Source organism: Neolamprologus multifasciatus, chromosome 7 (genome assembly GCF_963576455.1).
Source record: "Neolamprologus multifasciatus chromosome 7, fNeoMul1.2, whole genome shotgun sequence".
NCBI classification, from domain to species: Eukaryota; Metazoa; Chordata; class Actinopteri; order Cichliformes; family Cichlidae; genus Neolamprologus; species Neolamprologus multifasciatus.
Window position 1 is genome coordinate 67156881 of NC_140445.1, and position 25138 is coordinate 67182018.

The 25138-nt window shown below is 41.8% G+C and overlaps 1 pseudogene across 1 annotated transcript in view; it reads left to right on the forward strand.

Annotated features, from left to right (window-relative positions):
* The window catches only part of LOC146515989 (uncharacterized), a 71911-nt pseudogene that overhangs the window by 17607 nt on the left and 29166 nt on the right, over nucleotides 1–25138 (forward strand). The gene's annotated exons all lie outside the window — the stretch shown is intronic.

The window sequence follows — 25138 nt, forward strand, 5'->3', positions numbered from 1 at the left end:
TGTGTGTCCGTGTGCGTGTGTGTGCATGTGTGTGTCCGTGTGCCTGTGTGTGCATGTGTGCGCATGTGCATGTGTGTGTCCGTGTGTGTGTGTGTGCATGTGTGTGTGCATGTGTGTGTCCGTGTGCGTGTGTGTGCATGTGTGTGTGCATGTGTGTGTCTGTGTGCGTGTGTGTGCATGTGTGTGTGTGTGTGTCCGTGTGTGTGTTTTGGACCTCTGGAGCTTTTCCATGAGTCACCTTAAACACACACTGACTGAAATCTGCTGGATCGTGTTCTTCTCCACTACCTCTGTCCTCCTTTCTGTCTCCCCTGGTCCTTCACTCATTCCTCCTTTTCCATTTACTGCGTTTTTATGCTCATACACTCTCTCCCCCCACCCTGTCTCTCTCTCCCCCCACTCTGTCTCTCTCTCCCCCCCCCCCACCCCCCCCCCCACCCTGTCTCTCTTTCTCTCCCCACTCTGTTGATTTTTAAGGTTTTGTGGTTCGTTTCTCTCCAGACTCTAATGAGCTCCAGGGGGAAAATTAGTGCTGGAATAACAAGCAAACATCATCTCCCGTCTTCTTCCCGATCCCTCCTTCCTCCTGTTCTTCCTGCTTTCACTCTTCTTTTTCACCTGAAGTCATGTCCTCTGTTCATCGTTTGTTTTTCCAACACTCGATTCTTCTCGTATTCCTGCTTTTCTTTAACTTTCTTCTGTTCTGTGCATCTGTCTCACTGTCTTTGTCTCCTTCTTTTCAAACCTTTTCTTCTACATCTTCTTTCCAAACTCTACTTGGCAGATGTTGTGGAATATAAACCACTTTTGTTTCTGGACACACTTCCTTCGTTCTTCTTTCTCTTTGTTTCTCATTCACTCCCCACATTTAATAAAAAGGCAATGAGTGCTCGCAGGTTGGCATGTGCAACTGCTTAGTTTAGGCTTGAGTCACACAGGTCAGTGAACCTCTGGAAACCACAGCATGCATATTTAATGAGTGGAGATATGTTGCAAATGGGTATACAGTGCTCCTCTGAAAACATCCCGGCAGTTTCTTTGGTTGCTCACAGTTGCACAGAAGATGCCAACTTGCTTGCAAATCCGAGCAAACTACAAGCTGAAAATGTCTTTTGCCTTCAAAGTAAAAGACCAAACACAGGCGACCACCACATCCTGCTAGTGACCAAAGAAATCACACAGAGGTTGTTTTGTGACTGATTTTACTGGTCATCAGGTCCTCTATGTCTGCAGTCTATGCTAAGCCAACCATCTGCTGGACCGATAATCAGCAGAAGGCCACGGGACAAGGTTGAACCTGATCTGAAGTGAGCAGGCCAAGTGAATAAATGTTCAAATGGTGACGGCAGTCTCTCGAGAGGAGACAGAAGATTATGTTTCTGAGTAAATATTTAAACCATAACAGGTCAAGAGAAACGTTCACAAAAGCTGAATACAGCCCACGTGTGACCTTTTTGTTACAGTTGGGGTAAGCAATGTGTTTTCTGTAAGTCGTCTGTTAGGGAGCTAGACTTCTGTAGGTCATCTGTCCTCTAAAGTCCAGCCTGGAAACATTATCCAATCAGAGAACAGCTGCAAAGCAGAACAAAGACCACAGCAAATCATGCAAAAAGTAAGCTGCAGTGAAACACTGTGTTAAGGACTGAAAGAGCAGATTTTAAATCAAAAATCATTCGCGACCTTTCAAAAGCTCCTATGCCTACAACTGGGCGTGGCTTAGAGAGGAAAGGGGCGGGGTGCAGGAAGTTTCACCCTGATGCAGCTGTCGATCACTCATCTGAAAGACGGAGCAACAACACAGCACAGAGAAATAACTGCATGTTTATTTATTTAGGACAGTGCATGTTAATGAACATAAATGTAAAAAAAAAAATACATGAATGTAAACATACCAGATTATAGCCAAGGGCTAATTTCCATCTGTTGTCCTTAAGCATAAAAAATAGACATAATAATTCATAAAAATTCATCATTCATTCATAATAAAAACTCATAATTCATAATAAAAAATCACCAAACTCACACATACACACCATTCTGTTCCCAAATAAAACATTAAAACTATACAACTCATACATGATCACACACTTGATTTGTCCATAACCAGTTTTTAACCTTTGCCTTAAACAAATTGAATGTAGAGCATCTCTAATGGAGGAAGACTCCCTGGACAGAAAGGACGTTCTGCCCAAATGCTGTCCGTCTGTGGGGTATAAACAAGTCTCCTCGGATTGTAGCTCGAGTGGTCCTGTCTGAGCTTTCTTTATGCCTAATGAACTGCTTTAGTGGTGGTGGAGCAAGGGAGTGTAAGACTTTATATATTAAACAGACTCTTTTAAGTTTCACTAAGTTATTGAAGTTCAGTAATTTATGTTTTTTTAACACATGACAGTGGTGGTGGGAAGTCGGTTTTTTGTCAAGTAGTTTTAAACTTGTTGGTTCATGGTGACACTGTTTAAGGATCAAAAGTCTAAAACTTTGTTTTCATCAAAGAAAGTATCAGTCAGGAAAGTCAATCTCCAAAAGTTGATTCTGTTCGTCTGGATGCAGCGTTTGTGGGAAGTATAAATACCACAACTACAGTTTGACATTAGAATTTAAAACATGTAGTATCTGAATGTAGTACTCAGTATAATCCACAGTCAGTTTTGGTGTTGTTATTAAAGTAATGTATTACACATCACTCATTATGTTAGTTATTAACTCACAGGAGAAGCAGTTAGTTACACTACACTCATTACATTACCTTCTTGTTACTCCGTCAAATGACCTGAACCTGAAACCACAGCAACACAAATCCCTGATATAATGACACACAAATGCTCCTCTCCGCCTTTGTTACCTGTTTAGGGTTTCCCTGCTGGGCTGGGGTCTGCATGCACTCAGGGTTAACATCGCTCTGGATTCTTGGCGTGCTGACTGTGCAGATGACTGCAAAGAGCCCGTGGTGTGTTAGCAGTATGATGGGGTTGTTTCTGTCCTGGATGCAGTGGAAAATAAAAGTATTGTCCACATCTCTACTGTAACCCGCTCCACCATTTTCCTTCCTGCACATGAACTGAAATCAGCTGTGCTGCAAACGTGCAGGAAGAAAAAGATCCAACCAGCGTGCAGCTCACTACATTTAGCGCTATAGCATGCTATGTTACTGCACTCCTAAAAATGTGATCACAACCAACACTGTTCACAGTCATAGTAATACCAGCTGTGATTGTAGCATTGGAAACCCACTGCATAATTTTATTAAACATGTTTTGAGTGGTGACAATGTTGCAAAGCTCTCTTTCCCCCATGGATCGGTTAGCCTCTCTTTCCCCACGTCACTGTTATTTACTCTTCTTTATTTTCTATAAGGGTAAATTAGTTTGGTCATTTCCTCTGTGGCACTCTGGCCTTTCACAGCACCTAAAGTCTGCAGGCCACGACTATTTCAAGTCTTCTCTTTCCTCCTGACAGCTCGTTAATGTGAACATCCAGATTCATGCAAATATCAACATTTTCATTTGCAGGGTACAAAGCTGATTTTTCTGCTGTTTTGTTGGTGACACATATAACCACAGCCCTGTGGCTGTGCCCGCTGTGGCCGGCTTTACTCGCTGAGTGTCGGCTTAATTTAGAACTGCAAACAAACACGTGCATCATAAATGTCCATTTATAACGGCTCCTTACACTTTGCAGCCGGTGGCACCAATCATGACTGTGTGGACATCAGGAAGGAACAAGAGGATTTTTTTAAACAATATTTTTATTGCTTTTTGCAACAGCATACAAAGGTTTGTTTTCCCAGTAATATGCTGCTGTAATAGGAACCCTTTTCCCTGCCCTCACCTCCCACCCTGCTCTCTTCCAAACCTACAATATGTGGCATTTATACATATTCAAGGAAACAAAAAAGAAAGGAGAAAAAAGTAGACAATAAAAATAGCACGTACTAAACAATTTTCTCCTCATCCACACTCCTGCAGGAGTTGTCCGATGTTTACTTCTTTTATAAAGTTTTTAAATGGCTTCCAAATCTCATCAAAATATGTTAATTTGTTTTTGAGAAAGTACGTTATCCTTTCCATTGCCATACACTGTGCCAAAGAATTTATCCAAGCACCAATAGCAAGGGGATCTGATTTTTTCCAATTTAATGCAATCATATGTTTTGCCTGTAATGTACAATAATCCATAAACTTAATTTGATGGGCTCTTAGTTTAAGATTTTTAGAATACACATGTAACAGCAACATTTCTACATCTAAAGCAATCTTTTTATTCAAAAATGCACGGACAATTCTGCATTCCCATATACAGTGGAAAAATGTTCCATGGGCTTCTCCACATTTAAAACATGTATCTGGAATTCTGTTATTATATTTATTCAATTTCACCGGTGTTACATATGTTTGCATGATCCAATTGTATTGCAATAGCTTCAGGTTACTATTAATCGATTGTTTTTGTGATTTTAAGCAAATTAACGTCCATGTCTCCTCAGAAATATTAATATTTAGGTCCTTTCTCCAAGCTTCTAACTTAGAAACTGATGTTTCTGGAGAGGCAGAGACAATCCAGTTATAAAATGTTGAAATTAAACCTTTAAGACCGACCATAGAACCAAGTCCGCCAGAGCTTATATTATATGTTTACATGCCGTGGAGCCATTTTTGGGAGCATTTCAAGTTGCTATACATCAATACAACCATTGCAGCCTAGATTTTAATAATATGTCTGCATTAAGTGCATAGTAATTACATAAATTGCAAAAAAGAGCAATAAACTACAAAAAAATTGATTTAGTTTTTTTTTACATATATTTCTAGTTAGAGAAATTTAAGAGGCTTATCCCTCAAAACTGTAAATACAAAAAAGTTGCACAAAATAGTTTCCCACCACAGGAAATTTATTTTGAGTGTCTTCATAGTTTTATTTTTGAAATACACCAATTTTTATACACTGCAGGAAAAACGAAAATAAATATTATTCTGCAAATTTGCAAAAAAGCAGCATATGCATCAAAATAAACTATTTCCAGCAGTGCAATATGAGTCCTAAGCATCCCAGAAACAACACAGAAAGTCATAAAGTCAAACATAACTTTTATAAACACCAGTATAGGCTCATGAGGCCCTGATGGTAAAAAACTACATTTCCGCGAAAATGACGTCACTTCCGGTTTCGGGCAGGTCATGGAGGACATGCGATAGTTCGCTCTGACGTCTAATCCAATGTAGGAAGTGTTATGAACAGCTGATCGGATCGGCAAAGCGTGTTTCTGGAATATTATGTTTTTGTTCTTGCAAGTGCTTTTTATGCAGTTTTTGCAAAGTTATATGTGGAAGGAAACTGTGACCGAGGACAAGCTGATGGCATAAGATGTAAGTACAACTCCTCCGGTTTCATATGCAAAAAAAATTATTGCGCTAGCTCACGTGGTTGCAGAGCTACCGGGATTTAAAAATAGTTACGCAAAACAGAGCGTGCTGCTCCGACCAGCTTTAAAGGGTTAAACCTTTATTACCACCATTTTGGTGTTTTATAGAAAACCCATGTAGCATCTGTTCTCTCCAAAAAAGAAGAACAATCAAGCGGTTCTTTCACATCATGAGACGTCTTTGACACGCTCCATGACACTGTCTTGTAGGTGCTCACACCAGTTGAGTTTCATTTTACTTTACCTTACCTGCAACATGATCCTCTGTGCAGCATATATACATTTAACCCTCTTAATTTCCAACCTTTTTCTGCTGAGCTGGAAGGAAACACAAAATCTTCATAGCTGACTGACAGTCGGGGGTCCCAGGTTCATTTCCATTCCTGAAATCAGCATCATGCACTCAAACATTCTTCTGTGTGCTGTTAAGTGGAACTGTTAAATTGATCTCATGTATCTTTTGCACATCATGCAAGTTGTGACAGATGGCGAGCAGTCGGCATCCTGCTGTACATCAAACAGTCTCATTGTCACCTCATGACTGGAATCGAGGAATTTTCTGCTGAACACTGTAAATCGAGCTTATTGAGCAGCGACCCATTGATTTACATTTTAGATTTGATTTTCTTCCAGGATGGCCGACTAATCAATGTCAAAGTTCTCCCATGAAAAATGAAATTGCACCAGATTTAAATGTGGCCGATATGCCTTCAATGTCATCTTCTCTTTGCATCTGTCCTTTCTTTAATTAACAACATGTTTGTTTCCATAACGACGGAGATGATGGCGTTTGGAGAGATCCATCTCCTCGTTTATAACTTACGTGTTCGTGCATCGTTTTCTTAGAATGCATTTACTCAAATGTGTCTTCGTATAAATGTTAGCCATAACGTTTATAAAATAATGTAGGTGCATGTGTGCGTGGTGGAATGTGTGCGTATTAAAGTGAGGAGTCGTGTGTGTTCGTGTTTTCATTTCCCTCGCAGCGGTGGGTCTCTTCAGAGGCCTTGTCCTCCACCAGTAATTTGATTGTGGCAGAGCAGAGGAGACATAATTGTCTGCAGCAGGTCATCCATGCCAAACAAAGCGTGCACGTGTTGTTTGTATCGTGCTCCTCCCAATGTCACCAGAAAGCTGACAGTTGGGTCTGATGCAGCATTGTATCCTCAGCTCTATGGAAATGTGCACACACATACTTGTTTCTGAGAGTATGCACACACTCGGACACACACTCGGACACACACTCAGACACACACTCGGACACACTCAGACACACACTCAGACACACACTCGGACACACACTCAGACACACACTCAGACACACAGACACACAGACGCACACTCAGACACACACTCGGACACACACTCAGACACACAGACACACACTCAGACACACACTCGGACACACACAGACACACACTCAGACACACACTCGGACACACACTCGGACACACAGACACACAGACACACACTCGGACACACACTCGGACACACACTCAGACACACACTCGGACACACACACACTCAGACACACACTCGGACACATACTCAGACACACAGACACACAGACACACACTCGGACACACACTCAGACACACACACTCAGACACACACACACACACACAGACACACACTCAGACACACACTCAGACACACAGACACACAGACACACACTCAGACACACACTTAGACACACACTCAGACACACACTCGGACACACACAGACACACACTCAGACACACACTCGGACACACACTCAGACACACAGACACACAGACACACACTCAGACACACAGACACACAGACACACAGACACACACTCAGACACACACACAGACACACACAGACACACACTCAGACACACACTCGGACACACACTCGGACACACAGACACACAGACACACACTCAGACACACACTCAGACACACAGACACACAGACACACACTCAGACACACACTCGGACACACACAGACACACACTCGGACACACACTCGGACACACACTCGGACACACACTCAGACACACACACACTCAGACACACACTCGGACACACACTCAGACACACAGACACACAGACACACACTCGGACACACACTCAGACACACACTCAGACACACAGACACACACTCAGACACACACTTAGACACACAGACACACAGACACACACTTAGACACACAGACACACAGACACACACTCGGACACACACTCAGACACACACTCAGACACACTCAGACACACACTTAGACACACACTCAGACACACACTCGGACACACACAGACACACACTCAGACACACACTCGGACACACACTCGGACACACAGACACACAGACACACACTCAGACACACACTCGGACACACACTCGGACACACACTCAGACACACACTCGGACACACACACACTCAGACACACACTCGGACACACACTCAGACACACAGACACACAGACACACACTCGGACACACACTCAGACACACACTCGGACACACACTCAGACACACACTCGGACACACACAGACACACACTCAGACACACACTCGGACACACACTCGGACACACAGACACACAGACACACACTCAGACACACACTCGGACACACACTCAGACACACACTCGGACACACACACAGACACACAGACACACACTCAGACACACACTCGGACACACACTCAGACACACTCGGACACACACACAGACACACAGACACACACTCAGACACACACTCGGACACACACTCAGACACACACTCGGACACACACTCAGACACACACTCGGACACACACAGACACACAGACACACACTCAGACACACACTCGGACACACACTCAGACACACTCGGACACAGACACACACTCAGACACACACTCGGACACACACAGACACACACAGACACACACTCGGACACACACTCGGACACACACTCGGACACACAGACACACAGACACACACTCGGACACACACTCGGACACACACTCGGACACACACACACTCAGACACACACTCGGACACACACTCAGACACACAGACACACAGACACACACTCAGACACACACTCGGACACACACTCGGACACACACTCGGACACACACACACTCAGACACACACTCGGACACACACACACTCAGACACACACTCGGACACACAGACACACACTCAGACACACACTCAGACACACAGACACACAGACACACACTCAGACACACACTCAGACACACACTCCGCTCCTGCTGCCATCCACAGTTTGCCCCCGTGCCCTCTCACTTCAGCCAGATGGACAAGGAGACACACACACACTCAGACACACACACTCAGACACACACACACACTCAGACACACACACAGACACACACTCCGCTCCTGCTGCCATCCACAGTTTGCCCCTGTACCCTCTCACTTCAGCCAGATGGACAAGGAGACACACACACATTCAGAAAGAAATACTAACAGCCAGCGATGCAGACTGACGTCGAGATGAGGCAAAAAGAAGAAAAAAGCAGGACCAGCAAGTTTTTTGGTTCAATCCAACTTTATTTATAAAGCACTTTAAAATACCACAGGAACAAAATGCTGTACAGAAAATAAGTTAAAACAATAGAATAACAGAAAACAGCAAAAGAAATAAATAAAACATAAAATTAAAACAGCCCTATATTAAAACCAAAACAAGATAAAACAGCATCGAATCACCTAAAAACAACTGAAATAAAAATAAAACATCTCACGTGGTGTCAAAGGTCAGGGTGAAGAGGTGGGTTTTCAGGAGTGACTTAAAAACAGATAAAGAACTGGCCTGTCTGTATCTCTAAAGGAAGCTCGTTCCACAGTTTAGGAGCTGCTACAGCAAAAGCACGATCTCCTCTAAGTTTACGCCCAGTCCTGGGTACATGCAGGAGCAGCTGATCAGCTGACCTGAGAGAGCGGGTGGGTGTATGAGGCTGTAGCAGCTCAGAGAGATAAGATGGGGCGAGGCCATGGAGAGATTTAAAAGCAAATAAAAGAATTTTAAAATGAATCCTAAAAGAAATGGGCAGCCAGTGAAGTGAAGCTAAAACAGGGAAATGTGCTCAAACTTTCGAGTGCCAGTTAAAAGACGAGCTGCGGCATTTTGCCTCCTCTGTAGACGACTAATATATGATGCGCTGACCCCAATATAAAGTGCATTACAGTAATGCAGCCGAGTGCTAACAAAGGCGCGGATCACTGTCTCAAAGTGGAAGAATTGGCTTTATTTTTGCAGCTGCCTTAATCTGACTGTCAAGCTTCAGATCACACTTTGACCCCCAGGTTTGTGACAGTTAGCTTAACATACTGGGCCAGGGAATCTACATACACATTGGGGGTCTCAGTGGGGCTACCAAAAACCATCACCTCGGTCTTTTTATCACTGAATTTTAAAAAGTTAACAGACATCCAAGCCTTAATGTCATCGAGACACTGAAGTAATGGCTGCGTGAGGTATCGGCCTTTTTTCTTTAGAGGGACATAGATCTGACAGTCATCAGCATACAAGTGTTTTCTCAGTAGAGAACCAAGAGGAAGCAGATATAAAGAGAAGAGGAGGGGCCTAGAACTGAGCCCTGTGGGACACCACACAAGAGGGGAGCGGACGACACAGAAAGTTTGCCACTCCAGTGCTGTGCCCCTCATGCCCACCCAGGGCTCCAAACGAGAGAATAAAATGATCCACGGTATCAAACGCAGCTGTCAGATCTAAAAGCACAAGAACAACACAGTCCCCAGCATCAGTCGCTAAGAATATGTCATTAAGGGCTGATTCAGTGCTATGAAAGGGTTTAAAACCAGACTGGAAAACCTCACACACCGCACACGCACACACACACACACACACACACACACACACACACACACACACACACACACACACACACACACACACACACAAACGTGGGTCTCAGGAGTTGTAAATGAGACTCACACACACACTAACAACATTTTGCGAGATGTTCCAAGAACACTGAGATGTTTCACTGAAGTTGTAACCATGTATCCCAAAGGCAGGATTTTATGATGCTGTTGTGAAACTGGTGCGTATGATGTCAGACTTCACACAGACTAAATGTAGCAGCAGCGACACAGAGAAACACTTTCTGTGTAACTGAGTTATTTCCAAGCAGCTTTAGATGGAGGCACGCTCCGACTCTCTGACCGGATTACAAAAGCTTTTCCACACGACCACAAACTGCAGGTTTACACAAATACAACAACATAATCAACAAGCAACTATTCCTCTGCAAATTATTTATTTATTGCCCAAAAGAAATAAATGAATGACATCAACAGAAATTAGTTTTCATGATGATTATTCTTAATATTTATTTTTAAATTAAAATATTTGACGTGTGTTACATTCAGAGGACGCTGCAGGTCATGATGGACACGTGCTGTGATTCTGTGAGGCTCCAGCTTCACGAGCAAAACCGCCCGTGTTGATTTTGTGTTATGAGCTAAGGTGATGGGGGAGCACAGGTGAGCGACCAGGACACAGAATTACAGACAGACACACAACAAAGAATAAAATATAATAAAGCCATGCAGCTCATGCTGAGGATGTTCTCAGAAGAACAAACTGATGAAAGATCTTCACAGATATAAAAATCGTGCTGCTTAACTCCGTACATTTAAAATGTTCAATTAAAAAAAATCCCAAACCAGACTAAACCTGTTCTTGTCATTGTCCACTGAAAATACACACATTACATTTTTTAAAATAAAAATATTAGTTAATTTTGAACTTTATGGTAGCAGCACATCTCAGCTCCATGTTTTTTGTAATTTAATCTGTGATCTGAGGAGACCAGCTGCTGGACTTTTGGGAGAAGTATGGTGTTTATGACGTTTTTGCTGTTTATGAAGATTTTACGTCTTCTTTTCATGTCATAATGTGTCAAATGTTTAGTAGATTAATATATGCATCAGTCACTCTGACAGTCACAAACTCTTTTTAACACCTAAATGCTGAGTACCAGGTCTGCTCAGCGTAAACACGTAAATCAGATTAAAGAACAAATTAAATCCATTTGTTTTTGTTTTTGTTAAATTGATGTCGACTAATAAGGTCAGCACATCGTTGTGATCTGATTTCCACATCTGTCTTCTCCACACATGGACTAGTATTACCAGGGCCTAAAAAAACGTAAAACAAGATAATTAAATTTAATAATTTAATTTAATTTAATCTAAATTCTGTTTAGTTTGTGTCACGGTGAACACTTAACATTACCTCTTACTGTCACACATCAGTTCACAGCTTGTGCTCCAGTACTGCACATACTGAGAACCTGGATGATTACACATGCATCCACTGCATGTAGTCGGTGCAGCAGCACGACTGCAGTGCAATGATACAGGCTTATGTGTGAGTGTGCAACAGCTGAGGGTGCAAAGCTGCTCTTTGTAGCTTAAGAGCTTGAAAAGAAGGCAGCTGGACTTATTTAAGTAAGACGAAGACACTTAAAGAAGTCGACTCACCTTCTTTTGAAGCTCAGAGATGACACTGACCTGCATGACTGAGAACATGTTGCTCACTGTAAACATGATACATGATACTGTAGTTCACTACAGCTCAGCCTTTGTGTGTCAGATCAAATGTAAGTGCAAAACAATGCTCACCTTATGCAGGTAATTAAACCATTAACGATGCACAGTGTGCTGCAGCTGTTAGAACCATGGCTGCACATTTTAAACCCACATGCATTTCTACTAAATAAAGATGGTGGACTTTGGATGATAATAATGCTTCTCACAGGCATAAACAAAAGCCTGAATGTGCAGCTAACTGAACATTATTTCTGTTATTGATTATATGGATGTTTTTCCTCCTGCAGCTAAAATATTTGTAGTGACAAATCCATCAATCCATTAATGTGTGTTTACTTTAGGAACAAATGGATCAATGAACTGACAGATATTTGTCTAATGTGGTTCACTGAATAAATTATTACTGACGGAATAAAAGATTGCTTTCATTAATACAATAATAGGTAATTCATTCAGTATTGAGATTATCTGGCAATGTTTCCATCTTCTCCCTCCGAGCGCAGGATTCGCTCGTGATTATGAAACTAAATAAAAGTGGAGTCACGAACATGTGATGGTGACGAGATGCGACCCCTTATCACCTCACTCACCTTATCACCTCACTCACCTTATCACCTCAGTCTCAAATATGTCAGTCACAGTTTTTAAGTTGAGAAATTATGACGATTGCCTTTAATTACAGATGTGGGACATTTTTTCTCATCTTCTCAGAATCACACTGCTGCTGTTAATAAAATAAGAGATGAATATGTGTGTTTGCAAAATGGACTCTAAGGAGACGTGGGAGAAAACGAAGGTTAACCACAAAGCGAGCCGCTGAAAAACATGAACACAAGAACAAAGCAAGGCGAACGTGGGGCGAGAACTAAAACATGAAAACTCTGACAGGAACACGAACATGAAACGTGAGATAAACAGAGCACGAGCTCGAGGGAAAAACCTGATCCATGAAAAAACAAAATTCACAGGAACATGTAACCAGACAAACACACAACCCAACACTGACTAGGAGAAGACACTTAACCCTTTAAGACCTACCATAGAACCAAGTGTGCCAGAACTTATATTATATGTTTACATGCTGTGGAGCCATTTTTGGGAGCATTTCAAGTTGCTATACATCAATACAACCATTACAGCCCAGATTTTAATAATATGTCTGCATTAAGTGCATAGTAATTACATAAATTGCAAAAAAGTGCAATAAGCTACAATTTTTTTTTAAATCGTTTCTTTTGTTTTTTAACATATAGTTCTATTTAGAGAAATTTAAGAGGCTTATCCCTCAAAACTGTAAATACAAAAAAGTTGCACAAAATAGTTTCCCACCACAGGAAATTTATTTTGAGTGTCTTCATAGTTTTATTTTTGAAATACACCAATTTTTATACACTGCAGGAAAAACGAAAATAAATATTATAATGCAAATTTGCAAAAAAGCAAAATAAACTATTTCCAGCAGTGCAATATGAGTCCTAAGCATCCCAGAAACGACACAGAAAGTCATAAAGTCAAAGATAACTTTTAAAAACACCAGTATAGGCTCATGAGGCCCTGATGGTAAAAAACTACATTTCTGCGAAAATGATGTCACTTCCGGTTTCAGGCAGGTCATGGCGGACATGCAAAAGTTCGCGCTGACGTCTATTCCAATGTAGGAAGTGTTATGAACAGCTGATCGGATCGGCAAAGCGTGTTTCTGGAATATTATGTTTTTGTTGCTGCAAGTGCTTTTTATGCAGTTTTTGCAAAGCTATATGTGGAAGGAAACTGTGACCGAGGACAAGCTGATGGCATAAGATGTAAGTACAACTCCTCCGGTTTCATATGCAAAAAAATTATTGCGCTAGCTCACGTGGTTGCAGAGCTACCGGGATTTAAAAATAGTTACGCAAAACAGAGCGTGCCCGCTCCGACCAGTTTTAAAGGGTTAAACACACTGAAGGGTAATGAGAGGAACAGGTGGGACAAACTAGACAAACACAGGACAGGGACTTTCACAATAAAACAGGAAACAGCAGGGAACGTAGACATGACAACACTAGCGTGACGATTAGAACATGGAACAGGCAGACATGAAATACCTGAGGAGACGTGGAAGATGGAGAGTAAAGCACTGGCATAACAAAGTAAAACACAGGACAAGAGAGACTAGGAACTAAATAATACCACAACAACTTCATATTATGGCAAACTAACATGAGAAAAATCAAAAATACTAAATAAACACTGGGTCACAGAGCCCGCCCTGACAGCGTGGCCCATCTGACGCAGACAATTTTGCCTAAAAGTAACACTTAGCTAACATAACTGTAACAAAAATAACTAATAATAATCAAAATAACTGTAACAAAGTATTTATAATGAATAAAAGGTTTATTTGTGCCAGGGTAAAAGAGGCTCACAGATCTGTCACAGAACGAATGGACGGGATTCAGGACTGGTTAAAACAAAGTGCAACTATGATCAAGACAAGTCTGAGATGACAGAAGTAATATGTGAAGACCTGAGCGACGCAGGTGCTGCAGTGCTGGGAAAAACGTGAAAAAGCAAAGAAGAGAGTGGAGCAGGCGAGAGGAAAAGATGACAGCAGAAGAGGGTCTATGATGAGAAGAAGAGAGATGAAATGAGAGCACAGAGTTCGGTGCAGAGAGCAGGGCTGCGATGAGCCTCTCACACCACACTAATGGTTTTGTGGTCCAGCAGGCAGCCAGCCTGGCCAGCCGAGTTTGGCCGAGAGTGAAAAGTGACAAGAAAGAAGGTAAATTTACAAGACCTGTGTCATGATTTTAATGCTTAAATACAGTTTTGGTTTGCTTTTCTTTGCCCCACGTGTCTTAGTTACTACGAGTCTGTGTTTTTAAATGAACACATTTAAAGTCAACCTGAGCTTTCTGCTCTTTCACCTGGAAACAAGCTATGTTAATGTTCATCACATCTTAATCTGCATCTCTGTCCTTAACCTAACAGTTTATACACAAACCCAAAAACAGATTGAAAGTAAACAAGCTGATATTTCTGATGTTTCTTCTGTGTTTTCCACTCTTATCTTTTCTATAATAACTCAGAAACGTATAAAGTCAAAGAGCAGCAGCACCAAAGGTGCAAAGCTGCTTATTTCCATGAACAAACATCGGTGGTTAAACATAAGACGTGATGTTGTCTCAGCTCAACCTTATTGGTCAGATGAAATGCTGCAAAGCTTCTGACTGTCAGTGGTTAACAGTGGTTAATGTCAGAGTGGAGACGGCTGGGTTAACTGATGCAGTCAAAGAGCCAACTGGACCAGTTAAACTAAACTTAGCATCATTAGTGGGTCGGTGCAGTTTTAGTGATATAATGCCATCAGTACCAGTGTACCACACCGTCCTGCAAGAAGCCTGCAAAATGGACAATGGCTCCAGACGTTTGCGTGCTGTGAAAGAAGAATAGTGGCATCATAATATGTTGCTTAAATTTAGCAGCACAAACAGGATATCTGGCATGCAGCACCCAATTACAAAAACAAAGACAAAACAATTACTTTAAATCACTTTATCCTGTAACACTCGCGGTTCTTTGGTGCTTGAATTTTCTGTTTTAAAGACAAAAAGAGCATGTAAAGAAAAACGACGTACGACTTTCAACTTCTAACATCCCGCTATACGTAGTTAGCTTTTATTTGTAATGTAAGGGTTTCCACTGCAAATATATTCACACAATTAACACGAAACTTCATGTTTGGTGAGAAAGCAACACGTCAGCTGTTCAGGCCGCTGACGCTGACAGGAGGCAGCAGCAGTGATACTGAAACATCACATGCAGTCATGTTAGTTTGTCAATGCTGCCAAGGTCTCGTATCACATAATGCAGTCATTTAAATAAACAAGTATTTCTGGATAATCTGAAGGTGTTTTAAGGCACCAACAGTCACGTTTTATGCACAGGCACATGTTTCTTTTCAAGATTTTCTTATTTAATCACTAGTGTACATATATTTCTATTTATAGATACATATATATATATATATATATATATATATATATATATATATATATATATAAATATATATATAAATATATATATATATATATATATTTATATATATATATATAAATATATATATTTATTTATATATATATAAATAATATAAATATATATATATATAAATAAATATTTATATATTTATATATATTTATCTATTTAAATAAATAAATATATATATATATATATATTTATTTATTTAAATAGATAAATATATATATATATATATATATTTATATATTTATATCTTTTCTCTTTTACCATGTCTCTCTAATATTTTGCTCCTTACTATTTTTCTATTTATTTTATTATATTTTATTATATTTTCTCCTACTGTATCATGCTGCTGAGTGACTGCTGCTCGTCAAACACATTTCATTGCAATGTTGACCCTGTGCTAACTTGCATATGACAAAGAAAACTGAAAACTGAAAACTGAAATGGTAAAACCTGTTACAGCATCGTTACAGATTCTGAGCACAGAATCAGAACCTGTCACATTATGAACTCCAATAAAGATCTAATATTTAAAATCCTCGCACCATACAAGCTGAAATACTGAGAAATTTCTTAAGTGAAGGACATGCAGTGCAGTGACAGCCATCGCTGGGATTTTTAATTCTTAAAAACAGATTCACTGACAGTAGCTATCCACAGATATATGTTTCCAAAAAATCATGACATATAATCACTGATAAAAGGTGTTTTTCTGTCTTCGGTTCTCCTGCTGCTGTATTGATCGCCACACATCACAGTAAACAGGGCTGAGACAGGTGAGAAACAAGTAGTGGAGGCAAGCGCAGGAGCAGGAAGAAGGCAAAGGGAGGAGAAAGGAGACGTGTCATGTCCACGGGCAGAGCTCTCACTCATGCACAGGTGAAAAAGTGGTGGCAGGAGGGCAAGCTGGGAAGTGTGAGTCCTTGTACATCTGTGCGTTCAGACAAAAGGAGACAGAAAAGAGGCGAGCACGGGACAGAGTATCTGAGTAACGTATGAACAAAGGAGGGAGGTGGGAGAGGCAAGAAGGTGAGAAATTTACTAGGACAGCGAAGCAGAGTGCGAGGAGAGAGGAAGAGCGGCCATATGGCATCGCTTCAGGAGACGAGAGCCGAGCTGATTGATCGAGGAAGAGGTGACTTAGAGCACATTTGGTCCAGTGGGCGAGTTATCACACGGAGAATCCACTCAACATGTTTCAAAACACAGGTCTTACTTTATACACATGCTGAAGAGAAGCATTGTTTTATAGCCACGGCATCTTTTTCTCTGTCACCTCTCGTTTCTTATACTGCGGCTTTTCTATCATTTTTCTCTTGTCTGTATTTAATCAGTTCAGTTATCAAATAAAATAAGTGGAAGCTTCTCTTAATTCTCTGTAATTATGTAAAAATAGACCAGAGCCTCTTAACATAACATAATCAGTTGTACATATTTTACCTACCAAAACACGTCTTTGGATCTCTGAGCCAATTTAGTCACATTTGATTTGATTTAGTGCATGTTTATGATCATCTGTGGAGCTCAAATCAAGCTTGAATTTGTTGAGAGGTACAAAAAGTGGGAACGAGGCCACTAACCTCTTCCTGTTTCATTCCCCTGCTCCTCAGGATTTAAACTGCTGCATTAACATCATGCTTTCAAATATGAACGTAGTCACAAAAGTCAGTGACACTGCAGATAATTCAGTGTTAAGAGTATCCAGTTAAATATGAGCTTGCCTTACTAAAGTGTGTTCAGAGGACAGTCCCACTCTTTCAGCAGGTGTTACCTTTTTCCTGCCTTACCTGTGCACAGGTAGGCTGGCCATCATCTCAGCGCTGTGGTCCTGTTGTTGTGTCACAGCCAGGCTGCAGACTCTGGGCTGTAACAGGATTAAAACATTTTTCCTCTTAAATATCTCACTATCAATGAGGTAAAGACGTCAGATTTGAACTGGACTTCTGTGCTGCGTTTACTTAGTTACTTGCAGGAGACAGTAATCCCTCGTGTCCTCTCGCCACTGCTCTACTCTACACTTCAGACTGTGTGGCTCGCTCCAACACCACTGTGACGTTTGCTGACGACACAGTGGTGTTGGGTGCCGTCTCCAACAACGATGAGGCAGCCTACGTGGACGAAGTGAAGAATCTGGCATCACGTTGCCAGGACAACCACCTCCAGCTGAACGTCGGCAAGACCGAGGAGCTGGTGGTGGACTTCAGGAGGAGTCAGCACAGAGACTACAAGCCCATTATCATCAATGGAGCTCCAGTGGAGAGGGTGCAGTCCTTCTAGTATCTCTGTGTCCACATCTCCTCAGACCTGACATGGTCTGCCCACATTCAGGTCCAGACCAAAAGGCTAGGCTAGGCTAGGCAGTGCCTGTATCACCATGACAACTGAGGAAGTTCAGTCTCTCCAAAGATCCTCAAAATTTCTATACAGGCGCTGTGGAGAGCATCCTCACACAGAACATCCTGGTTTGGGAACAGCTGTGTGAAGGAGCAAAAAGCTCTTCAGAGAGTGATCCGTACAGCGCAACGCTGCTGCAGGGCTGCTGCAGGGCTGCCCCCCCCCCCCCCCCACACACACACACCCACCCTCTCACATCATCCATAAGTGACTGAGACAGGACTCTCTTCCAGACACTCTAAACCCATCGGCACAATGTACATCTCAAATTCCCTTAATTTTAAATATGTTCATATTGTCTATTCTTATTTAATTTACATAATGTACAGAATTCACCTGCTTGCTGCGTACATGCTACTACTGCACATTCACCTAATGATATATTATATATAATGTTCTTCCCGCCACTTTTACACAAGTCAAGGAGCGTGTCAGGTTACATTTCACTCTGCAGGTCTTGATGCTCAATTCAGATTTTTTGATCAAATGCGATTTTTTTTGTCTGCTCGTTCACACTACAGATAAAATGTGACAGCAAACGCGCTCTAGTGTGAACGCTCAAAGCGGCCGCATGCACAAAAGAAGACGTCACACACAACGCGCTCTGTTTAGACCCAGAGCAACAGTATTGTTTGACTGATGACCTTAATATAAAGACTTCGGACTTCACATTTCCCAATTTTGCTTTAAGTTATTTTGTTATTTACATAATAATGTAAATAACCTAATAATGATCCTTATTGCTGTTTTAGAGGAGCGCTGCTTCAAAGGATAGTTTCTGTCAGAATCTGCAGATTATACAGAACAAAGAAAATGTTCACGTTTCTCCAACGTTGTCTTCCCAACAGTTTCACTGGATGGACAGGAAGCGTTCGCGATGTCTTCTCCGGCGCTGATAATTGGCGTCTGTCTTGTGTCGGTGACGTAAAAGACGGATTTAATGCGACGTGACCATCAAACAGCAGCTTTCTAAAACATCAGATATGTATCGGATTCAGGACCACATACGAAAGTGACCCAGATCGGATTTGAAAATATCGGATTTGTGCCGTTCACACTGTCACACCATGATCGGATAGATGGTCGCAGAGGGTCAAAAAATCGGATTTGATGCGCTTTCGCCTGCAGTGTGAACGTAGCATTATACTTGTATAACTATGCATGTGATGCATAGAGACCTTGAACCTTACACTGCCAGTTACAGTAGTTTTTGTTACTCCGTAAAATGACCTGAAACACTTCGTCACATAATTACTGGTTAACTATTAGCAGGAGCCTGCAGGCTACAGTCACATCTATGCAAGTCCCTGTGCTAATGAGGAGCATTTTTACATATGAGCACAAAGCAAAGATGAAAAGCGGCCTAAAGACGCTACTTTAGACACATGAACTGGTAGAAATGGAGGCTACAAGCCCTTCTGCTGCCTTTGTTACCCCACGAAGATCAGGGTCCGGCTGGGCTGGGGTCAGCATGCATGAGCTTCAGGATCACTCAGGGTTCTTGGCTAGCTTTGCGTTAGCATGTTGTCTGTGTTTAGCTGTTTCTGTCGTGGATGCATTTTCCACTTTACCATCGCACTCTTGTCCTTTTGTACAATAAAAATAAAATTAACCTCCACATTAACCCGACACCGGGTACACACATGAAGCTCTTTGAAGTTTTATGAGTTATCTGGCCAGAAAGGCAGCTGGTTATCACTGCCTCCAACACGTTCTCACTCCCAAAGCATAACATTTTAGGCTAGGTGACAAATCGTCAACATATTACATTTTCGGCTACCCACCACGTTCCTAAATGACGACCTCGGAAAAATGAGGAAATATGAGAACCGTATGGACTCAATCTACACATGTTCGCTCTTTTTCTTCAAATCGCTTAGAAACACGCTATTTAACATCATTACAGTCCTGGTTAAGGTCAGGAAAAAGGTTATGGTTAGGGCTAGGAATAAGGTTAGGTTTAGGGCTGGAATACAGGGCTGGAACGTCTATTACCGCGGGAGCGTCATTGCACTGGATTTCGGCCATAACCCGCCGCGTACCATAAGAACGCCGAAGGTCTCCTTTTGCGTTCCTCAGGAACGCCGCGGGACGTGACAAAACGTCGGCATGTTACGCCTCGGGAGTGAGAACGGGCTCCTGCCTCACCCTCTCATCCAAATGTGGGAACTTCATAAAATCCCACTGCCTCTGCTACCTAAAAATAAAATAATAATATAAATGTAATAATAATTATAAGCTAATGCTTCAAAATGCTGTTTCCACAACATGTTTGTGAAATAAAGAGCTCAGCAAAGAAGGACAACTGTGTCAACACATGATCCGACGAAAGCATCACATTTATTCACTGAGCTACTGAAATTACTGTGGCTCTTTGTGTGTGTGTGTGTGTGTGTGTGTGTCTGTGTGTGTGTGTGTGTGTCTGTGTGTGTGTGTGTGTGTGTGTGTGCGTGTGTGTGTCTGTGTGTGTGTGTGTGTGTCTGTGTGTGTGTGTCTGTGTGTGTGTGTCTGTGTGTGTGTGTGTGTGTGTGTCTGTGTGTGTGTCTGTGTGTGTGTGTGTATCCAGTTGGTATTTTGAAATTTCCTCCCATAACTGCTGATCCATGAATAGCTCAGCTAGCTGCTTCGCCACATGTCCTGTCATTGAGTGCCTAATTGGCAAAAAACATACACAGTGTTGTTGTGCACACACAAAGAGATGAATAAGTGTGCGCACATGCACAAGGCGCTCAAACATACAGCCACATTTTGTTGCACAGCCACAAACACAAACTGAAACAAATAAACGTGCTCCTGCAATAGAAGCACAGAGAGGAAAACACAATTAGAGGAGAAAAATGTCAGGACTACTTCACAGTGTCGACTCCTCAAGTGGACCCCCGGCCCTGGCTGTGCTGGGAATGGGAATTAACGGGGCCGGCTCATAAGGAATGCATTCCTGGGATCTCTGCGCTCCAGAATGAAGATGCTGTTAATTAGAAACATTCTTGACACTTATGGAAAAATGAAGATGAAGCTTCTATTTGAAGCGACTGCGTTGTGATCGAGGTCTTTTTAAGTGCGGCAGCAGAGAAATTACGGCTGTTCGTTTTTTCAAATTGGATCCTGATTTGTCACTTTCTCAAATGATTGTTTTATCGCCTCCAATTAGTGTGACAAAGTGAAGCAGCAGAAAGAAATTGTCTATAAACAAATGCAGCAGCAAGATGATGATGATGTTTCTGTGTAATCCATCTTATGTGATTTGTTAGTTCTTCTAATGCGCTGATTGTCTGTGTCGCTGCATTAAACTGCTTTAGCTCATTTGCTCATAATAAGGCTCATCTCAGCTGAGTCTACATTACAAACCTCCTTCCTCAAACAATAAAAAATAACCTGCTCAGCTCAGAGTCAGTGTATAGAAAACCCCATTTTACGCTGAGCTGGTTCTTCTCACACAGTGACTGACTATCATAGCCAATTTTACAGTAAATTACTCCCTAAACAAGCTCGATAGAGACAAGCCCAGCAGTCTGGCACCCGGCGCTCGCGTGTAAACATGATTATATCGAGGAAGTGGCTTCACATTCTCAGGCTCACAGTGACAGCCAATTAGGGCCTACGTTAGTGCGGCTAATTCTTCAAATGTTGAGAAGGGACAGGCTGGGATGGAGCGAGAGCAGAGGAAGGAGAAAAAAGGATAGAAAAGGAGAGAGGCAATTAAAGAAAAGCACCACGGGCTGTGAGACACCATATTAGTGCGATTCACTTAAATATATGTGTGTGTGTGAAAGCTGAGACATTTAATTATACCTACAGTTCAGCTCTATTGGCTGCTGATAGCGAGAATCATACAATAAATGAAGTAATTTCCATTTTCTATTGACAAGAGGACTCAAACTTGCCTTTGAACGCATGGAGCAGGAATGGTACATGTGGCAGGTCCGAGCTGGGAACACACCTGTAATTGCTGACTGGTGGGATGCTGCAGCGCCAGCTCCCTCGCCCAGTGGAGCAGGTCACGAGGCGATCGGGATAATAATTTGGGGAGCTCATTTAGTTTGTCCTCTGTCCCTTTTCTCTGTCTCCATAAACAAAAAGCACATTACATCGATCCCTGGGAGCTGCTGGTAACAAAGCGGTGACGGGTCTTTAATGAACTGTCTTGTGCCAGCAGCTTGAAAAGGCTCCTGATTCTGATAATGAAGTTAGTCCCCATCAGATTGAGAGGAGTTATTTTCACCAGACGTTTAATTTAGCTGCTTCCTCCGGGCCGACCCACCGGGAGCAGAGTTTATGCCTTTCAGGGTGATGCAACTTGGGATTCCCCTCGCCACTGATGCTTCTTTGATTGTTGACTGAATGATGATAGGCTGTTTTCACCTTCCTGCATCTTTATTAACGAGGTTACACAAAGTGCAGGTCATAGATCGGGGCTCTGAGCTCCCATATTTAGTGGATGGACTGGCTCTTATGGTGCTTTTCTACTCTGATTGGCCAGTGAAGCTGGTTAACTCAAAACAATTCAGCTTATTTCCCATAATACACACTGTGACACGTCAGGGACGTTAAGCAGGTGGCAGCAGGTGGCCAGTAAAGGGAGCATCTTGTTAGTATAAAATATCTTTGCCCAACAGCCAAGTCGAGGCAAACTGTTCAGACGACATAAATCTGAACTGCCTGGCGAAGAAATGTAAGCCGCTGCTTTCCTTCAAACTATAAGTCATCCTTAAGAAGTTAAAGGCTCTGTATTATTATTAAAACTGTAAAGCTACATATCTCACTCTGCCCCTGCACCCCTGTCCTCGGTGCCTTTTTATTCCCTCCCAGTGCAGCTGTTTTTAATCTTTTCAGGGCATGCTGTGCTACACTTGTGTGTGTAATTCTTGTAATTCCCATGTTAAACGAACATAATCACACTAGCACTAAAAGGCAATTCGGTTCAACCTCAGAAAATGAAAGGAAAGGGGGGAAAATGACCCCGCACAGGTTATTGCTTTCTGTTGAGCATGCGTCAACAGCTCTTGAATTTAATGCATTCCTGCAGCAGAGATCGGCTCGCCGGCCCTCGGGGGAAATAACTGCGTGCAGTCGTTTGGGGATTATGGACAAGTAAAGGAAGGAAAGGTGTGAGGCATATGCACTGTAAGACTGAAGGACTGAGGATTGTGCACGTGGGCCCTGAGGTGTCACAGATGCAACAGCTTATAAATGGCGCTTGTGATGAGCGTTAGTGAGAGTGCCTCTTTCAGTGAGCTCAGTGTTGTGTTTGTAGCTTTGCTGATGCTGCAAAATTAATTCTGGAGTGATGACAGTCAGATGATTTTCTCCAAAGACATGCAAACCTGTTCGCTGATACATCTGAACAGGCACTATTTGGCACAAATTTGTTTTTAATTATAAATCGAATTTTTTAATTATTTTTAATTATTTTTAATTATTTTTAATTATTTTTAATTATAAATTGTGCACAATTTTCACCAACATTTACACAGTCAGGTGACAGCATTCTTCTTACATGGCATTTGCCAAAGTGTGGATTTTATTGTGCAAATTAAAAGTATAAAGCAGATGTTACAAAAGCAATAATCCATGCAAATTCAACTGCCAGTAAATGTGCAAATAAACTGAATAAATATGTTTTATAACTACTGACAATAACTTTGGCGAATCCTTATATATACCCAGCTTATCAATATTATATTGTGTTATAAAGCCTTATAAGCGCCTCATTAACTAACCGTGCTCACACTCGTGTCCATAAACTGGGATCTAGGGATGCAACGATACCAGTTTTTTCAAACCGATACGATACCGATACTTGGATCTGAGTACTTGCCGATACTGAGTACAAAAACCGATACTTCTACCACACACACACACACAAATGCAATGAATTGGAAGACAGGTTTTATTTTATTCTCTGCCGATAAAAAATAAAATCGTAATAAAAATGACCACAAAAAAAATTTCAAGTGAAAAATAAGCACTTCTGTTAAATTATTGCAGAGTCTCCACATTGTAATTTAACAAAATATCACTGAACTATTGGCACTGTCTCGAACTATCAGAATAATAAATAAACACTTCTGTTCGGAATAAAATAAATACAAATTAGGTTTGAGAATAAAATAAACTGTTAAATTATTGCAGAGTGTCCAATTTCATATCGCAGCTCGAGTATGCTGAGAAGACGGTTCAATCTTATGTTTTCCACGACCGGCATTGGCTGGTCATCCAGAGCGATAAAATGAGTCAGAGCCTCTGTTATTTAAACTGCCCGTGGATTTTCTCTTGACATTTTTCATCGCTTTTCCAAAACCTGAGTTAAAGTTGGCTGTTCCACACTGCTGACATTTTGTTTAGCCTAGCTACAGCAGCCTCCAGTTTCTCTTTTTTATCTGGAGCCGCCAGTCTCACTCGCCTAACCCTGTGCCTGTTTAGTGCGGGATGTCCCCCTAGTGGCCAATCTAAAAAACTACAACAGAAATGACAAGCCACCCTCTGATTAATGAAATAAGTTGGTATCGGTTCATGGTATCGGTTAACTTTATGAGTATGAGTACACACACATTTTACAGTATCCGCCCCGATACCCGATACTGGTATCGGGGCCGATACCGATACTGGTATCGGGGCAGTATCGATACCCGATACCAGTATCGGTATCGGTGCATCCCTACTGGATCCAATATTTTTAAACTGGATTTGTTTCGATGCATGTCAGGTGTTTCTGTCAGGCCCATGCGTCACTTCTTTTTCCTGCA